The 18,714-nt window shown below is 41.7% G+C and overlaps 1 protein-coding gene and 1 long non-coding RNA gene across 2 annotated transcripts in view; one reads left to right on the top strand and one right to left on the bottom strand.

The window, feature by feature from the left end:
- LOC125040578 overlaps positions 1-15,276 on the bottom strand; it is a 53,038-nt gene extending 37,762 nt beyond the window's left edge. Inside the window, exons 1-2 of the mRNA XM_047635197.1 lie at positions 15,065-15,276; positions 5,979-6,080 (exon numbers count right to left, since the gene is read on the bottom strand). The gene's annotated coding sequence lies outside the window, so the exon portion shown is untranslated. The remainder of the gene's footprint in view (positions 1-5,978; positions 6,081-15,064) is intronic.
- On the top strand, positions 198-11,486 carry LOC125040579. Its single transcript, XR_007116198.1, has 6 exons — positions 198-290; positions 6,509-6,603; positions 7,128-7,169; positions 7,332-7,362; positions 11,153-11,194; positions 11,319-11,486. It is a non-coding gene; the product is annotated as an uncharacterized LOC125040579 (long non-coding RNA).
- Positions 15,277-18,714: the final 3,438 nt, after the last annotated feature.

Genomic DNA, 18,714 nt, shown 5'->3' with positions numbered 1-18,714 from the left:
GCCCCCTTCCCCTCCCTTCCATCCCACCGTTGCCCCCTTCCCCCTCCCGCCCCCTTCCCCTCCCTTCCATCCCACCGTTGCCCCCTTCCCCGTCCCGCCCCCTTCCATCCCACCGTCGCCCCCTCCTCCCTCCCCCTCTCGCCCACCTTTGCCCCCTCCTTCCTCCCCTTCCCTCCCACCTTCGCCCCCTTTCCCCTCCCTCCCACCAAGGCGCGGGTTGAGCCCACTCCTCAACTAGCTGCCCTGCGCGAGAGACAGCGCGACTCCGAGCTCCAGCAAACCAGTAAAAGGTAATTATATAATGGTGATTCTGTGGTGGAGAGGTGACAGGGTGACAAACCATCACCCTGGCACGCTTCCAACACATTATCACCCTGCCATTCTATACCGGGTATTTTTCTGATTATTACACTGAGAGAGAGAGGGGAGGAGAAAGAGGGAGGGAGGAGAAAGAGGGAGGAAGGGAAGGAGGGAAGGAGGGAGGGAGGAAGAGAGAGAGAGAGAGATGGCGTGCAAATGCGGATGTAATATATGTCTCAAAATGAGCAAGGGGGTCAGCTGTGCTTCGGGCACGGCGAAAACCAAACTGGGAAGGTGAGATAAGATTGTGGGATTCAAGATACCACATTAAGCAGAAGTTAACCATTTGCTCTAGTAGTTTGCATAAGCAGCTAGTTAGTGCGATGGGGCGGTAGTCTTGAGGGAGGGTACCCGATTTATTGGGTTTTAAGAAAGGAAGGATAAGAGCTTCTCGCCAATGAGAAGGAAAATTTCCTGATGTCCATATGTGGTTGTAAATTGTTAATAGGAAGGATAATGAGGAAGATGGGAGTTGTCGGAGCATACGGTAGTGAATACCGTCAGGGCCTTCATGAGTGTTGCGGCACGATTTTAGGGCAGCATTGAGTTCAGAGGAAGAAAAGGGAGCATTATAGGACTCAGCAGAGGATAGGGTGAAGATAATGGGGGTACGTTCCCTGATGGTTTTAATAGAAGAGAAGTGTGGAGAAAGGTGAGTGCCACTACTGACCTGGCTGAAATAGTCACCCAGTTCATTAGCGACTTCGGGAGGATCAGAGATGAGGGTATCTCGAATATGGAGGACGGGGGCTGGATGGGGGGGATGTTTGCCTGATAGTTTATGGATCCGGCGCCAAACATTTGAGATAGATGTAGAAGATGTAATTGAGGAAACATAATTTCGCCAGCTATTGGTTTTACTATTTCGGATTGTATGACGAAAACAGGCAGATGCTCTTTTAAAGGAGATAAGAGCTGATAGTTGATGAGGGGTACCTCGTTTGTAGCGGTAACTGTTCCAGGCTGCACGTTTTACACGGAGTGCTTTAGTGCAATCAGAATTCCACCATGGAACACATTTGGAGGTATAGGGTCTTGAGGTTCGAGGGATAGCTGTATGGGCAGCTCTTAGGACTGTAGTTATGAAAAATTGTATCATTTCTGATACGGATGAGAGGGATGATGGAGGGGTATGAATAGTAGAGAGTGAAGTGAAAGTATGCCAGTCAGCTCTATCAAAGCACCAGCGTGGGGAGTTGGGAAGTGGTACATATGAAGTTGGAGAAAGGAGAACTGGAAAGTGGTCGCTATAGGGAAAGTGGTCTAGAACTGACCAGTGGAAATCTAAATGAAGAGAAGGGGAGCATAGAGAGAGGTCAATGCATGAAAAAGACTGCGTGCGTGTATCAAAGTGTGTGGGGCGATCTGTATCTAGAATAATAAGATCAGCTGTGGATAGGAAGCGCTCTAGAGCTCGGCCACGGGTGGGGAGGAAGAGAAAGAGAAAGAGAAAGAAAAAGAGAGAGAGAGAGTGTCGAGGGAGTGAGGGAGGTAAGGAGGGAGAGAGTGAGGAAGAGAAAGACTACAACAAAACCAGTAACCGAGGTGGATTTGGAGCTGTCTGTATAGACATGGGTACTGGAGGAGTGACTAAAGATATGTGCAAGAAAATGTGTGAGCAAGATAGAAGGTTGGATGTTGGGAGAGCCAGGGAAAATAGAAGAGCAATTACAGGAGGAAGGTATTAGCCAGGGAGGGAAAGTCTGGGCAGAAAGACGAAAGGATCGGAGAGTTGAGAGAGAGAGAGAGGGAAGGAGGGAGGGAAGGGAGGGAGGGAGGTAAGGAGAGGAGGGAGAGGAAGGGAAAAGAAGGGAGGAAAGGACATAGATGGCTCTGCTAGTGCTTTGCCACAAAGGAGTCAATTAGTAGACCTTGTGATCTTATCTGATTTGAATTGGTGGGAAAAATGTATTTTTTACATGTGCTATGTGCTCAGCCAACTACCATCCCGCATTCCTGCTCATCAAGGAAGCGGCTGAGCTGCAACCTATTCACTTTGCCAAAGGAGATGACTTTGATTACAATAAAGATCTTACAATGAATGAGCTTGTCCGAGCCCTAGAAGCCTGTAGAGGAACATCCCCAGGCCCTGATGAGATTCGATATGAGATGATAAAGCATCTTAATCATGATGACATGATTAAGTTGCTAGAAGTGTACAATGAAATTTGGAAAAGCCACACTTTTCCAAACTCATGGCCCTTCGCCCACATCATTCCCATATTGAAAGGAGGGGGTAATCCCAGATCTGCCATCTCCTTCAGCCCAATTGCGTTGACAAGTTGCTTATGCAAGGTCATGGAATGAATTGTTAACAGTAGGCTACTGCATTTTTTAAATTCCAGTAATTTGCTAGTTGACAAGCAGAGTGGCTTCCGAAAGGGACATCAAACTCTCAATCAACTAGTAAAGCTGGTCATATTCAAGAGGCAAATGCCAAAAAAATTATTTGATTTCAGTATTTTTAGATATAGAAAAAGCCTATGACATGAAATGGTGATATGGCCTACTCAGAAAACTTAATACTTTTGGATTACTTGGAAACTTGACTTAATTTATTCAAAATTTTATTTCTGACAGAACTTCTGCTGTCAAATTGTTTACTGACAATGTCACCTTTTCGGACATTTTTGTCCAGGCAAATGGGGTCCCAGAAGGAAGTGTCTTGTCGTCAACATTATTTTTATGCATGATAAATGACATCTTACCAGCTCCTCTTCGGAATCTTAAATACTCACTGTACGCTGATGATTATGCATTATGGCATTCCAGCAATAATGCAGAATTTTCGGCAAATCGCATCCAACTGGCACTGGATATGATTCATAACTGGGGCCTCCATTGGGGATAATTTTTTCACACAGGAGGAAGCTGAACATCAGGCTAATTCTAGACAACCACCCAATACCTATTCAAAATTCTGCAAGATTTCTTGGTCTACTTTTTGATAGTAGACTCAATTGGAAAGACCACATTAGTCAATTAAAGAATGAATGTCAAAGAGCACTAAATTTATTAAAGTGCATTTCTGGTAATAAATGGGGAACTGATAGACAGTCTTTGCTAATGGTATATAAAGCCCTGATTAGGTCAATCGTGTATGGCTCGGCATCGAAAACAAATTTGAAAGGATTGGATGCTGTGCAGAATGCTTGTTTGCGTGTGTATCTTGGAGCCCTGAAATGTACTCGGATCGAGCGTCTTGAGGTGGAGTCAGGAGTACCTCCCCTCTGACTCAGACGTGGCCAGTTGGCACTGACCTATGCCGCAAGGGTGGTTCAAGACCCAAGCCACCCTAATGGCAATGGAGGCACTAGGCCCTTTGCCACGAGACTCCACGACCCCGTCGAGAAAGTTGGTATAGATCTCTCTACCATCTCTACCCTGGTTAATTCAAACATAGCGCCATGGGAAACCTCCAATTTTTCTATCATGAAAGCCTTGCTTCCATCAGCCAAGGCCATGGCGCCGAAGGTGGAGGTACGCCAGAGGTTCAGAGAGATCCTTATTAAACATCTCATTATTTTTTATATATATACCGACGGCTCCAAGACAGATGAGTGTGTGGGTGCGGGTGTATGGTCAACTGAATGTGAACTAAAGTTTAGACTGCCGAATCATACATCGATTTTTCTTGCTGAACTTTTTGCCATTGATAAAGCCATTGATTTTGCACTATCGACGACCCACGATAGAATAGTCATTTTTTCAGATTCATTAAGTTCACTTAAAGCTATTAAATCCTTAGAAACCACTAAAAATGAACTGCTGGGTAATAAGTTACATGGTACCAACAAATCAATCAAGCTAATATGGGTACCAGGCTACTCTGGTATCCATGGCGATGAACAGGCTAACAAATTGGCCGGGTCAACTGGCAATCTGGACACTACCATAGTTCGTACAGATCTCAGGTGTTTTGTCTTTCTTATAAAAGCAAAAATACATCTACTGTGGCAAAGTGAGGGGACCAACCTGCAGCTGACTAACAAAGTCAAACCACAAATAGAACTGTGGGATCCATCCCACAGGAAAGTAAGAAGGGAGGAGGTGGTCTTGGCCCGTCTCAGGGCCAATGCCACCAAAATTACCCACCTCACTCCCTGTATAGGAAAACCTTTCCTCCACGATGCCCTCACTGTACCACCATCCTCACAATAGACCACATCCTAACAATATGCCCAACCTACAATATCAATAGACAAACACTAAAAAATTACATTAGAATAAAAAATAAAGAATTTACATTAATAACCATATTATCAGATGATGAAAAAAAAGTAGAGTAATCACTTTTCTAAGGAAGACAAAACTTTATGACATTGTATATCATATGTCTGGGAATATGCCTGTGGTAAGTGAAAGATAGAAAATAGAGGCTAGTATAGGTGCTATTATATGTATAATCTTTTTTATCAACAGAATTTTGTCAGGACCTGCTCTGCCATTTTTGAACTTATACACTATTGTAATTATTTCAGAGGTAGTAGTCTCATTAACCCAATTAGCATGGGTGGCAGGACTACAATGCCATGCCCACTGTAATAAAAGTTTATCTATTGTCTTTACACACACAGAGAGAGGGAGAGATTTGATTTGATTTTATAACATTTTTTTACAGAACAGTGTACATGCCCTGCATAAAGCCAGGGTAAGACACCAAAGCATCTATCCAAACTGGCTGTGTTTCCATTTGTGTAGAGGGCCATCAGTCATACATTAATGTTACATGCCTGAAGGGCTGTGCTACTATCACTATTAAAATATCATCTGGCTGATAAAAAACCTTTTATATCACTTATGTCATACACAAGACCAATCTATAATAAAATTAATATAATCAACAAGTGCTAATCTGTGAACAGTACTATTTGATCAATAGGATGTGTTTTTTGGGTAGTTTTTTTTGAGGCCGGGCATTCCTAAGTCTATAATTCATCTCGTTTGATAAGATATTGGAGAGTCATGGTCTGGGTAGAAGCTGCAGGAATCTGATGCCAAGTATAGTGTTTACTTGAGTGAGACAACTGTGAATAGAGTGGAGATCTAATTCTTTCCTCATGACGAGAACTTTAGCAGTCACTGGGCATCCAAGTATAACTCTCATGGCCTCATTCTGTAAAACTTCAAGGGGCTTGAGGGCACTCAGTGGCAACATACTGAGAATTGGGCTTGCTTAGTCTATCATGGACCTAACAAGGGAGATATACATCAACTTTAGGACTCTCTGAGAGGCATCTACATATCTGTTAATGGTCTTAAATGCTCAAGAAGGGCGCAGCAGATCCTGACAAAATTCCATACTGATAAAAAAGGTTATACATATAATAGCACCTATACTAGCCTAATTTTCTATCTTTCACTTACCACAGGCATATTCCCAGATATATTTAAACTAGCAAAAGTCATCCCTATATATAAAAATGGCCAACAATTCCACTGAATGGGGTCAGTCCTAGCTCTAATATACTGAACCCTATTTGCAACAAAAACATGAAACCTTTTGACGTCATCTGAAATGCATCCTAAGACTACTTTATTATCAGACCAAAATATATATTTTTTTGTATATATATATATATTTCAGGTTATCCTATGGATAACCTGATCAGTATTACCTGCTGTCAAGTCCAGTAATAGTAATCACTCCTATGGAGACATAGGGAACAGGAACTCTCAGGAGACTGGAAACAGGAAACTGGAGTCAGGTAACATTCAGGCTGAAAGACACCAAAATGCTCATAGAACCAAGTCAGAATCTACACATCTGAAGAGTAATTCTTTATATAACAAATTGGAGATCTTTACATGTCAAAAAAATCTATATTATTAATAATAAATCCACACACACAGTGAGTGAGAGAATATGTATGTGTGTATGAGAAAGAGAAAGAGAAAGAGAGAGTAACAGAGAGAGGAGAGTAACACAGACACACAGACAGACAGACAGACAGACACACACACACACACACCATCATAATATATATAAATATAATATATATATATATAAATATTATATATATAAGACATGTATATATAAAATAAATAAATATATATATATTCTATATCTATAAATGTGTGTGAGAGTGACTGAAGCAGAGGGATATAATTCATGATGTAATTTTTTAAATTACTTTATCCTTTGCAGAAATGGAAGCTGAACACAATAATAATCGCAGAAATGGCGGCAACCGCCAAAACGCGAAGAAGGAGGAGAGAGAAAAAGTCTCTCTTCGCGAGGTGGTAAGATATATGAAATATCTTGTTTTCTCACCCCCCTTCCTTTTTCTCCCTCTTTTACATGCCTCTCTTCCTCTGTTCTCTTTATCCCCCCTCTTCCTCCTCATCCTCTCTCAAGCCTCTCTTCCTGTTCTTTTTCTCTCCCTTTTTCTTCTTTCGCTCTCTCTCTCATGCCTCTCTTCCTCTTTCTCCCTATCTCTCATGATGCTTCTCCTCTGTTCTTTTTCTCTCCCCATCCCTTCTGCTCTCTCCCGCTCTCTCATGCCTCTCTTCCTCCTTTCTCTTTCCCTCCCCTCTACCTCCTCCTCCCGCTCTCTTATGCCTTCCTTCCTCTGTTCTTATGCCTCCCTACCTCTTTTTTTTATGCTTCCCTTCCTCTTTTTCCCCTTCTCTTCTTATCCCATATTACTATACCCTGTAACCAAACTCATGGAATAAAATGTTTTCAGTTGAACTTGAATTTGAATCTTAATAAACTGTATTTATGTAGAAATATGAATTACAAATTTTTTTCTTATTATTTTCAGGTGAAGAGAATGTATGCTCTAGTAAAGAATGACGAAAAAGAGGTAAGCATTTCATCATCACTATGATGTGAATATTGTTCATGGCAAATAAGATGTAATATTGATAATAATTTGCTATTCAATACTGTCAGTCCAACATGTTTGTCTTTTATTTTTAGCAAATGGCTTTGAAATAATAATACCCATTTCTCTTTAACATTTCAGAAAGCAAGACGAGAAAATCAAGAATGAAGAGGTAAAATAAATATATTTTTCTCTTTATCCTCCCTTCCTACTCCTCTCTTCTTTGGTCTTTCTCATTCCCTTCCTCTTTCTCCCTTTCTGGGCCTTAAAGGCATGGCCTTCTTACACTATATTCAGGAGCAGGAGAGGATCAGACGCGAGCAGCTGGCTCTCTACTACCGGACACGGGAGGAGCAGAGGCAGCTGTGGGAGGAGCAGCGTCGCAGGAACCGCAAGGAGGAAAGACGCCGGAAAGCAGAGCAAGCGCTGTGGAGGAACATGGATCCTCTATTCTGGCCTTGCTCTGACCCTCCTTGTGCAAGGGAGCACGTCGTCCGGGCTACTCAAGCAAAACTCCCGGGAGTAGAACGCTGGCCAGCAGAGCGACTGACCACGGAGTCGCATATGGTCACGATCCATCTGCCCAAGGAACCGTCGCAGCAGGAAACCTGCCGGCAAGACAGGTGAAAGCGAGTGAGACTCCCGGGGAACAGCCGTCAGAAGAAGCAGGCATGGTCGAGGAAGCCTCGGCCGACGGCGAATTACACGCCAGAGGAAGCGACTGCAGCGGCACGGAAGTCAGAGGAGCTGACCGCCCTTGCATGTCCGCTTGTGCAACTGGTGGGTGCGGGATGTGCACCCGAACGACCAGTTGGCTTGGGATGCCCGCCCAAGGGTATCGGTCCACCGGAGGAGCTGCCTGCCGAGGACATGCCGGAGGAGCTGCCTGCCAAGGACATGCCGGAGGAGCTGCCTGCCGAGGACATGCCGGAGGAGCTGCCTGCCGAGGACATGCCGGAGGAGCTGTCTACCGAGGACATGCGGGAGGAGCAGCCTGTCCAGGACGCGCCGGAGGAGCTGCCTGCCAGGAACGCGCCGGAGGTAAAGCTGGTGGGTGCAGGATGTGCACCTGAATGACCAGCTAGCTTGGGATACCCGCCCAAGAATCTGGTGGGTACCGGTCTGCCGGAGAAGCTGCCTGCCGAGAACGAACCGGAGGAGCTGCCTGCAGAAGACGCACCGGAGGAGCTGCCTGCAGAAGACGCACCGGAGGAGCTGCCTGCAGAAGACGCACCGGAGGAGCAACTGGTGGGTGCAGGATGCGCACCCGAACGACCAGTTGGCGTGGAGGAGCTACCTGTCCAGGACGTGCCAGAGGAGCATCTGTGCAAAGGCACCCTGGAGGAGCTGCCCCCGAGGACACACCGGAGGAGCTGCCTGCCGAGAACTTGTCGGAGGAGCTGCCGTCCGAGGATACCCTGGAGGAGCTGCCGTCCGAGGATACCCTGGAGGAGCTGCCGTCCGAGGATACCCTGGAGGAGCTGCCGTCCGAGGATACCCTGGAGTCAAAGTCACGGGACAACTACTGAATTTCTGACAGGTGCTCCTTTTAACCAATGAGGATAATCGCCCTTTTTTGAATATGTGAATGAGTATACATGTATCAAATTGACATTTTTAAGGAACTTTTAACCATTTAAATTTTTTCAAGTGGGGGGGGGTTATGTGGTCATGTTTATTTATGTTACCTATTGCCACTCTTGCGGCAGTTTTGTAGTTTTTGTGCTTTTTGTATGTGAGTATGTTGGTTGAGCCCCATATGTTGGATCAGTAGTTTATAATGCTTAGTGTAAGTGTTTGTACAATTATTCTTGTCTCAGCGGGGATTTTGTTTTTTATGTGATTTAGGTATATCAGTGTGCCCATCACTTTTTTGTGAATGTTGTCTATGTGTGTTTTGAAAGTCATGTATCTGTCTATGTGTACTCCTAGATTTTTCACAGAAATGCTTGGTTAGATATGATGGCCTTCAAATTCTATGATTGTGTTTATAGGGATTTTGGCTATGTTTTGCCGACAGCCTATAAAGATTCTGACGTCTGTCAGACTGGCTGCACCATCGCTCCTCCAGCTTTCCCTCTACTCCCGGCAGCTCGGACGGCAGCTCCTCCAGGGTATCCTCGGTGTAGAAATCTCGCACAGGAATGCCGTCCGAGGATACCCTGGAAGAGCTGCTGTCCGAGGATACCCTGGAGGAGCTGCCGTCCGAGGAAAATCCGGAGGAGCTGCCGGGAGTAGAGGGAAAGCTGGAGGAGCGATGGTGCAGCCAGTCAGAATCGCGATCGCCGGAAGAGTGTGGCTGACGGACCTCGGAGCCTCGGTGTAGACATCTCGCAGTTGTGGTTATCGCAAAATAATCTTCATTTCTTGGAAGATTATTTTGAAGAGAGAAGGGAGATATGTCACAACTGCGAGATTACTCTGGACCGTCGGCAGTGTTTACCTCACTCTGGGTGGCGGGCTTAGGCCTCTCGCGATTGGCTCGTTCGCCGTGTTGGGGAACGAGGGTATCGGCCTCAACATCGGCGGGGCACAAAAGGAGCATCTGTCAGAAATTCAGTAGTTGTCCCGTGACTTTGACGTGTGTACTTCTTTCTGCCATGTGACCTCGCCTGCTCCACTGGATCCTTCTCCTGTCTGTTTGTACATATCCTGTGTTTGTAGTGTAATTAGCGCCCTATAGCATTAAAACCTTATGTATGTTTCCTCTGATTCCTTAAAACGAACCCTGACACCCTGTAAGCAATTTATATGAATTAATAAAAAATACGCAACAGACTCTTACAGAAGCAAAGATGTATTTTGACAACAACGGCCTCAAACTAAATCCCGATAAAACCCAATGCATCTTTATAGGCAGTCGGCAAAACATAGCCAAAATCCCCATAAACACAATCATAGAATTTGAAGGCCATCATATCAAACCAAGCATTTCTGTGAAAAATCTAGGAGTACACATAGACAGATACATGACTTTCAAAACACACATAGACAACATTCACAAAAAAGTGATGGGCACACTGATATACCTAAATCACATAAAAAACAAAATCCCCGCTGAGACAAGAATAATTGTTGTACAAACACTTACACTAAGCATTAAAACTACTGATCCAACATATGGGGCTCAACCAACATACTCACATACAAAAAGCACAAAAACTACAAAACTTTGCCGCAAGAGTGGCAATAGGTAACATAAATAAACATGACCACATAACCCCCCACTTGAAAATATTTAAATGGTTAAAAGTTCCTCAAAAATGTCAATTTGATACATGTATACTCATTCACATATTCAAAAAAGGGCGATTATCCTCATTGGTTAATGCCTCTACAAACAATTGGTAACAAAACAGGCTTCCAAACCAGGCAGATTAACTCTCTGCACGTCAAAAGATCATACACGGAAACAGGGTCAAGGCAAATGCAAATCCGAGGACCCAAGATCTGGAACAACCTACCGCAAAACATTAGAAACATCTCCAACCTGATTACTTTCAAAAAGAAATTAAAGGAGTATCTCTTATATTGTCAATGACATAAGGCATTTACATGCAAAGCCAAACCATGTAACTATTTCTAATGATATGACCATCATATTCTATCTAATCTAATTTTATATCTAGCCCACCAATGTATTTGATATTGTTTCTACTTATTCTGCATTACTGTATGATGCCACAATCTGTGTAAAAAGAAAAACCATTGTAATTAATGGAATAAAGTGTTTTGACTTTGACTTTGACTTCGTTCCTCTCTCTCCTCTTCTGTCTCTCTTCTGTTCTCTTTTTTTCCTCCCTTCCCCTTTTCCCCTTCTCTTCTTATCACATATTACTATATCCTGTAACCAATGTAACTCATGGAATAAAGTTTTTTCAACTGAACTTAAATTTGAATCATAATAAACTGTATTTATGTAGAAATATGAGTTACAATTTTTTTTTTCTTAATATTTTCAGAAAAGGAGTATGCAGAATGCTACAAAGCAACATCAAAAAGAGGTAAGCATTTAATTTAATATTTTACATTGATAATAATTTGGTGTTAAATACTGTCAGTCCAACATGTTTTTCTTATTTCTAGCAAATGGGTTTGCAATAATTTATATTTTTTTTATCAATTCAGATTGAATGATGCTGAACACTACAAGAACAATTCTAAGGCCACCCTGTATTTTTCTCTATTAGGAACAACTATTAGGAACAATTATTGTATACAGTTATTTTCTTACAACCAATGTACCTTTGGTACCCAAAGCTCAAAACTCTGTAATCAATATAAAAATTTATAAGATTCTTTTTTTTACTTTATCTCCTAAATTGCCTTGACTTGAATAAATGTGTGTATGTGTTTAATATATAAATATATAATATTATATACATATATCTTTTATTTACAAATATATTTTATTTACAAATATATTTTATATACATATATATTTTACACACACACACACACACACACACACACACACACACACACACACACACACACACACACACACACACACACACGCGCGCACGCACGCACGCACACACGCACGCGCACACACACACTCTCTTTGCTACTGTTTTAATGAAAATGATCAAATATGCCAAGGATGAATCTGCTTGATTGTCCAGACGACATGACCATCATGTCATTGAAAAATCTGGCTTGAGGGGTGGGTGACATAAACATGCCATCATGGGAAAATCTGGCTGCAGGCCAGGTGAGCTTTTCTGCTGATAGCCAGGGTGAATGCTAAGACTCGGCACAAGTGCACAAACCTCTTGGAAGGTTGATTAGATTAATTTGGTGATTTTGCATTATTCCCATTGAAAATTGAAAATTAGGAAAAAAAGAAAGAAAGAAAGAAAAAAAAAGGGGGGGGGGAAGTAGTAAGAAGTAAGATTTTTTTTTTTTTTTTTTGTAAATTACCTAGAGAAATATGGATTATGTGCAAAGAAAACAGTCTATTAACATCTGGATAATGAAAATAAAATGCCAACATGGACATTGGAAAAAGGCAAAAAAGCTAAAACAACTTATGCATAAAAAGAGGAAATAACATTGTGAATAGGCCTAGAGTTTTGTTACCACACACTTTTACATGTGCCTGGATTTACTCTCCTGTTGGCTGTAATCTGTTATTCCCTTACCAATAACTAGTGTGCAGTCTCTTGGTAGATATAAATACCCTGTCCCTCAGAGCATTACAGTATGCCTGCTACTGCTTTAACATTTAAGTAATGCTGATGCAATTTTGTTAACAGGATACAAAAGATCACCAAGATCATTAGAGACCTCAGAAACTGGTGTGAACTCTTTCATCCATTGTATTAAATTCTTTTGGAAACCCTTGCTTCCCCAGGGAAGTCTCTCCAACATAGAAACACACAACAAAATAAATTCCTCTGACCTCATGCACCCTTATATTGCTAAACTCTATAACTCAAGAGTCAGTTTAAGCTATGTGATTAGGTAAATCCTTTGACACAATTAATCCCTCATTTTTTTGTCACAGAGTTGATATGACCTCGGTTAACTCCCACTTGACTGGTTGGGGAATATGGAGTGTAACAGTGAAGATTAACTCAGAGCAACATCTAATTCCATTTTGATGAAATCATTAATTACATCTCCAAAAGATCCTCCCAAAGTGTTAACAAATGCTTGTAGAACCTTGTTCAGTACTCCATCTGTTAACAGCTGAGGCGACATGTGACCCATCAACAATAAAACCTCACAGGACTGCTGAATTTCCCTATCTAGTGACTAGAGAATGGCTTCCAAATTTTCTTTTTCCATTCAACCTCCCCGATCTGCCTATTAATATTGAGCGAGAGTTTCCTTACATGAGTCAAGTCTTGCTACCTCATGCTTCTCCTTGAGCCGAAATGTTTTCCTCTCCCTTGACAACAGTAGATATCACATCTAGCAACATGTTGGACCATTCCAGAGTCTTGGTAATTAGCCATAGATCCTGATATTGCGCAACTCTCCAGTGGATATTTTCAGTGAGGATCTTCTGTCTTTAAATCAGGGCTACACCTGGCTGAAGAGGTGTAATGTGCTATGCCTGACAAACCATCCACAGGCAGGCCTCTAGTATCAGCATGCACACCCCTTCCATCATGGTTCAATATCTACAAGAAGCATAAAACTTAATTCCATGTTGGTAACAACCACATCCTCCAGCAAAATTTAAAAAATAGGTGTTGGTGTATGTGACGTTGTCATGTGTGATCATGCCTATATATAATTAGTCCAAGTATAGTCCCTCATGCATAGATTCCTTACCCTCATGCTCAGGACTAACATGAGTTTCAATAGTTCCCTCATTCATTCTGCTCTCACCACAAGTATTATTTGCAAAATCATTGTGGAAATCAGTAATGCTTTTGTTAACCAATCTCATATAACAAAGATCATTGGCAATTCCTGAAGAAGACTCATTATCAAAATCATGCTCTACACATACATCTGGTCCCTCATCCTCTTCTCTTGATGTTTTAGCTTCCATTACTTGCACCAACTGGTCTGATATAAGTCACAAGGTAGGCCTTCTCTATTTCCCTGTCTTTTTCCTCTGGATTGTCTTCAGGGATGATTGACTCCTCTCCTGGTCCCATCTCTGGATATGGTAAGTCTCAGCTGATAGACAGGGTTTTACCTCCATGGTAACTCAATGTGTCCTTCCAATCTGGGTGATAATTTAGTATCCCTTTCTTTCTAATATCTTTCACAGGTATCCTAAAATTTCTTTATTAGAGCCCTACACTGTCTACCTGCTGCCCTAGAAACCTATTCCTGAATTCCCTTCCTTGGTCTGTTATGTCTTAGAGACTCCATATTGCAGGACTACTGGATAAATAGGTTTAGCTGCTACCTCTCTGTTTTTTTTCTTGGAGTGCTTCCATTACCACAAGTCTGGTGAAGAAATCCATAATCAACACTATGTATATTTCCTGCTTCTGTAAGGGGAAATGGTCCCATCAAGTCCATATCTAGTCTGAAAAGGTTCCTCTAGGACTGGATACCTTCTCAAAGGAGTTAAGGGATGACGTCAACCCTTAAACCCTTGTCATGTAAGAAATTGTTGACAATAACTACTAATGTCTTTGCTCTCTTTTTAATATTTAGTATTTTCATAGCTGGTACACAGTAGTTTGATTTGTTTCAACCTCCTCAAAGAGGCTTACCTTAACAGTGCAGGTTTTCATTGAACTCCAAGTAAGTAACCTTTTTCATGGAACTTGATTCTTTCTTCTGCCATATGGCCTCGTAATGGTGCTAAATAAACTGGTGCTAGAGCTCTAAGCTCCTAGCATGCAAAGCACTTCCTCAACTTCCCTCATTGAATTCCAGTGTTGAATCTGTTTGTAAAGTAACTCTTGGTCCATAAAAAAGTCCTTTGGATCCACATTTAGATTACATGACTATAGAGGATTTTCTCTCTGCTCTCTGATTAAACACCTGAATTAAAGAAAAATCTAAAATCATTTCAAACATCATTGTGATTTTCATTATTACTGATATTGATATTTGACACTCACAAACTCATATCTATGCGCAGTGTCATTATCAAATGTTCATACAGATGTACCTGGTGCTTATGCCCTTGCTCCTCCCAGATATTTGGTAGCTTTCTCATTTGTGTACATATACCAAAGGCTACCTAACTTAAAGTGATCCAGTAACCCAGGAACAGTTTCCTTCAACACAAACCTGCACTGTTAAGGTAAGCCTCTTTAAGGAGGTTGAAACAAATCAGACTACTGTGTGCCAGCTATGAAAATACTAAATACTAAAAAGAGAGCAAAGGGATAACAAAACTTTCTAATTAAAGCTTAAAATGATGCAGTTTTTAATGACTGATACCTGCTTACCTCTAACAGTTCATTACTCTTGTCCACCGAAATACCAGGACATCAGTGCTGCTTCAGTGATGCTAAGGGCTCGCCAACTGTGGTAGAAGCTGCAAAATGATTAAACAGCAGAAACTAGGGAATATATATGATATGAAAGAAAATAAAAATTGAAATCATGATATTTTTACTTATCAAAAACAAAATGTAAAATTACTAAAATGTAATATTGTATATAAATGCCAATAATAAAAGAAAAAAATCACTTTGAGTGTGGAGGAAGCGGGAGTTGTAGAATTTGAAGGTGGATGAGTATTAGTTTGGGACTCAATTATGTAGTTCTGGATATCTTCAAGAGTTTCTGTAGTGGAGTTGGTTGGGGAATTTTGTGAGATAAAGGTTTTCTTGTGAAGGGGGGAAGAGAAGTCTGGTGTCTGAAGAATAGGGGCAAAGGAAGGTGGAGGTGATTGTGGGGTAGGGGAAGAGGGGGTGGAACGTTTATTCTGTCTGCTGCGGGTAAAACGGGGAGGGAGCAGGGAAGGTGTTGGGGCTGTAGTAGAGATTGGAGTGTCAGGATTTAGGATGGCAAAAGAATTTGATTGGGTAGAGATTGCAGTGTCTGGATTTAGGATAGCAAAAGAATTTGACTGGGGAAGGTAGGAGGTAGAAGAGGGGAAGTTGGGTTTAGGAGAGGGTGTAGGAGCTAGGGGGGTAGGGGGAGTGGCAGAGTGAGCGACATTACTAGAGTAGGGGGTAAGAGAAAAACCTCGTCGACGAGCCTCCTGTCTGGCCTCACGTAGAGCGAGTCCAAGTCTGAATCTGAGAGTTGCTACCTCAGACTCAAATTTGTAGGTGGGGCAGCCTCTATAAAATACATCATGGGGGCCACCACAGTTTGCACATGTGCGTGATTGTGCAGAGCAGTTTGATCGAGTATGGCCAGGTTGGGCACATAGCGGGCATCTGGCTGTGGAATGACAGTGTTTGGCTGGGTGTCCTAAACGCCAACAATTTTGGCACTGACGAGGAGGAGGTTGATATGGTCAGACAGGTAGGGATTCCCCACCTATATAAACATTAAAGGGAAGGTCATGTCTACGGAAAGTAATTTTGGCAATGTTAATGGATTTCTTACGATTTCTTCTGGGAGGAATGGAGTAGCATTGTACATATGTTGCATCATAGTCTGTGAGACAGGTGAGTAAGTCCTCTCCACAATCTGACCATTCTTTGTCATAGATTGGGCAATCTGTAGGGGAGATAGAAACAGTTCCGGTGCAAGTATTGAGGGTTGGATGAGGTTCTGTAGGGATGGGATTACCACATAGATCAGTTAGTTTTGTTAATGCTATAGCTTGGTTTTCAGTTGTTACTGTGACGAGACGGGAGTGGTCGGGTAGGCTACGGAAAGAGACTTTGCCTACTTGTTTTTGGAGGCATTGTTGGAAGAGGAGGGTGTTTTGAGAGTAGGGAGCTGTGGGAGGGATCACGAAAAATCGGTCCCATTTGGCTGGGCTAAATAGAGTATTTAGGATTCTTGTAGAGGTGGGGTTAGTAGAAGTGCGGGGACGTGTGGAGGAGGGAGTAGTTTTGAGGGGGGGTAGTGTTATGGGGAGGTGGGCAATAAGGTTGTAAGGTAGTAATAAGGGGAGATGGGGTGGTTGATGAAGGAGGTTGTGGGAGTAAAGGTGTTGAAGTTGAGCATGTTGGGAGAGTAGAAATGTCTCCTGGGGGTTGGTTGTTGATTAGGGTTGATACTGTACTAGTATGCATTGATGATGGGGGAGTTGTTGCAGTGTTCGGAGCCGTGGTCAAAGGAGAGCCGGGATTGGGGCTATTTGATAAAGGGGCAAGCCTCATTGCCCCTAAGAGTGGGGTTACGTCTTCATTATTGGCCATGATAAGCCTGGAGTATGTTGGGGAAAAAAAAAGTCCACCCCTCAGGGTCCCCTTGAGGGGTAAGGGCCAGGTAAGGCAGGGGAATACCATGCCCATGGTTCCTTCAGGCTGTTCAGGACTGTCATAAAGTCAGCCTTTCATCCTTTCAGCACGGCTCTCACACCTTAGGAGGTGGATAGTAGAAGGGATTGGTGAAGAAACTAAAACGAAAAGTATGAGTGGGAAAAAAGACTATGCAAAATTAGTTGAGTCGATGGTTGAGTCCCAAGGTTGAGGAGTTCCCCATCATTGGGTCTCAGTCTTCGTCTCCTAAGCCCCCCCACGACAACAATGGGCAAAGGATTGGGGGGGTATATATATGTAAATACATATATATATATGTAAATATATATATATGTAAATATATGTAAATATATATATATATGTAAATATATATATATGTAAATATATATATATGTAAATATATATATATGTAAATATATATATATATATATATATATGTAAATATATATATATATATATGTAAATATATATATATATATATGTATATATATATGTATATATATATATATATATATAAATATAAATATATATATATATATGTAAATATATATATATATATATATGTAAATATATATATATATGTAAATATATATGTATATATATATATATATATGTAAATATATATATATATATGTAAATATATATATATATATATATGTAAATATATATATATATATATGTAAATATATATATATATATGTAAATATATATATATATGAACCGCGTTCATGTTGACAATTGTATAAAAGGTATGAATGAGAATGAATATCTTCACAATACAAGAGATGTATTTGACCGGTTTCGACTATGTCTTCGTCAGAAATACATACATTTAAGGGAAATACAGAGTATATATATATTAGACATGAGGTGATGGACTACCTGACGACTGTGACCTCCCACTTGTTGACCGTATAATTGCAGCTGCGACCTTGGATAGTTTGAATCTACCCGACGCTGCGTTGATGCTTTTCTCCGTCGCGATGTAAGCAGCTTCCATTACCTTCCTTTTCTGTATGTACAGTCCTCCATGGACTATTTTTGCTTCCTTCCAATTGGGTAGATGTCCAGCTTCATCTACATGTACCACCATGGCGTTGGAAGTTCTATGGGCTCCCCCCTGAGTGCAGTCATGGCCTGCCTGTTCATGGAGACGCTGGAGAGGGATAATTATAAGGATATAATCGGCAGGCACTCAACTTGGCTTCGATACGTAGATGATGTCCTCGTTGTTGTCCCCAGAAGGTCGTGCTTACAACTTATACTCACGCGACTTAACTCCGTCCACGAGAAAATCCAGTTCACCGTGGAAGAGGAAGAGGATCAGAAATTACCTTTCTTGGACACTCTGATCCATCGGGATGACAACGGCCTACTTTTCTCTGTATACAGGAAGCCTACAAACAAAAATGATTATATTCATTACTACTCCGCCCACAGCAACAAAACAAAATCTGGCGTTGTAATCGGCTTCTTCCTCAGAGCACTGAGGATCTGCAGCCCTGAATTTCTTGAGGATGAGGTTGCCTTTGTTGTTAATTCCTTTATGAATCATAAATACCCCAGAGGCTTCCTTTTAAACCTCAGAAAGAAGGCAGAGAATATTCTCACGAAACCTAACCCTGCATCTTCTTCTAATGATTTTCTCGTATTACCGTCGTGTAACATTTCCCAGACGATTAGCAGATATTTTGGCGATAATGTGAAAA

The sequence above is a fragment of the Penaeus chinensis genome, chromosome 29, assembly GCF_019202785.1.
Source record: "Penaeus chinensis breed Huanghai No. 1 chromosome 29, ASM1920278v2, whole genome shotgun sequence".
NCBI lineage: Eukaryota > Metazoa > Arthropoda > Malacostraca > Decapoda > Penaeidae > Penaeus > Penaeus chinensis.
This window is presented reverse-complemented; position numbering and strand designations above follow the sequence as displayed.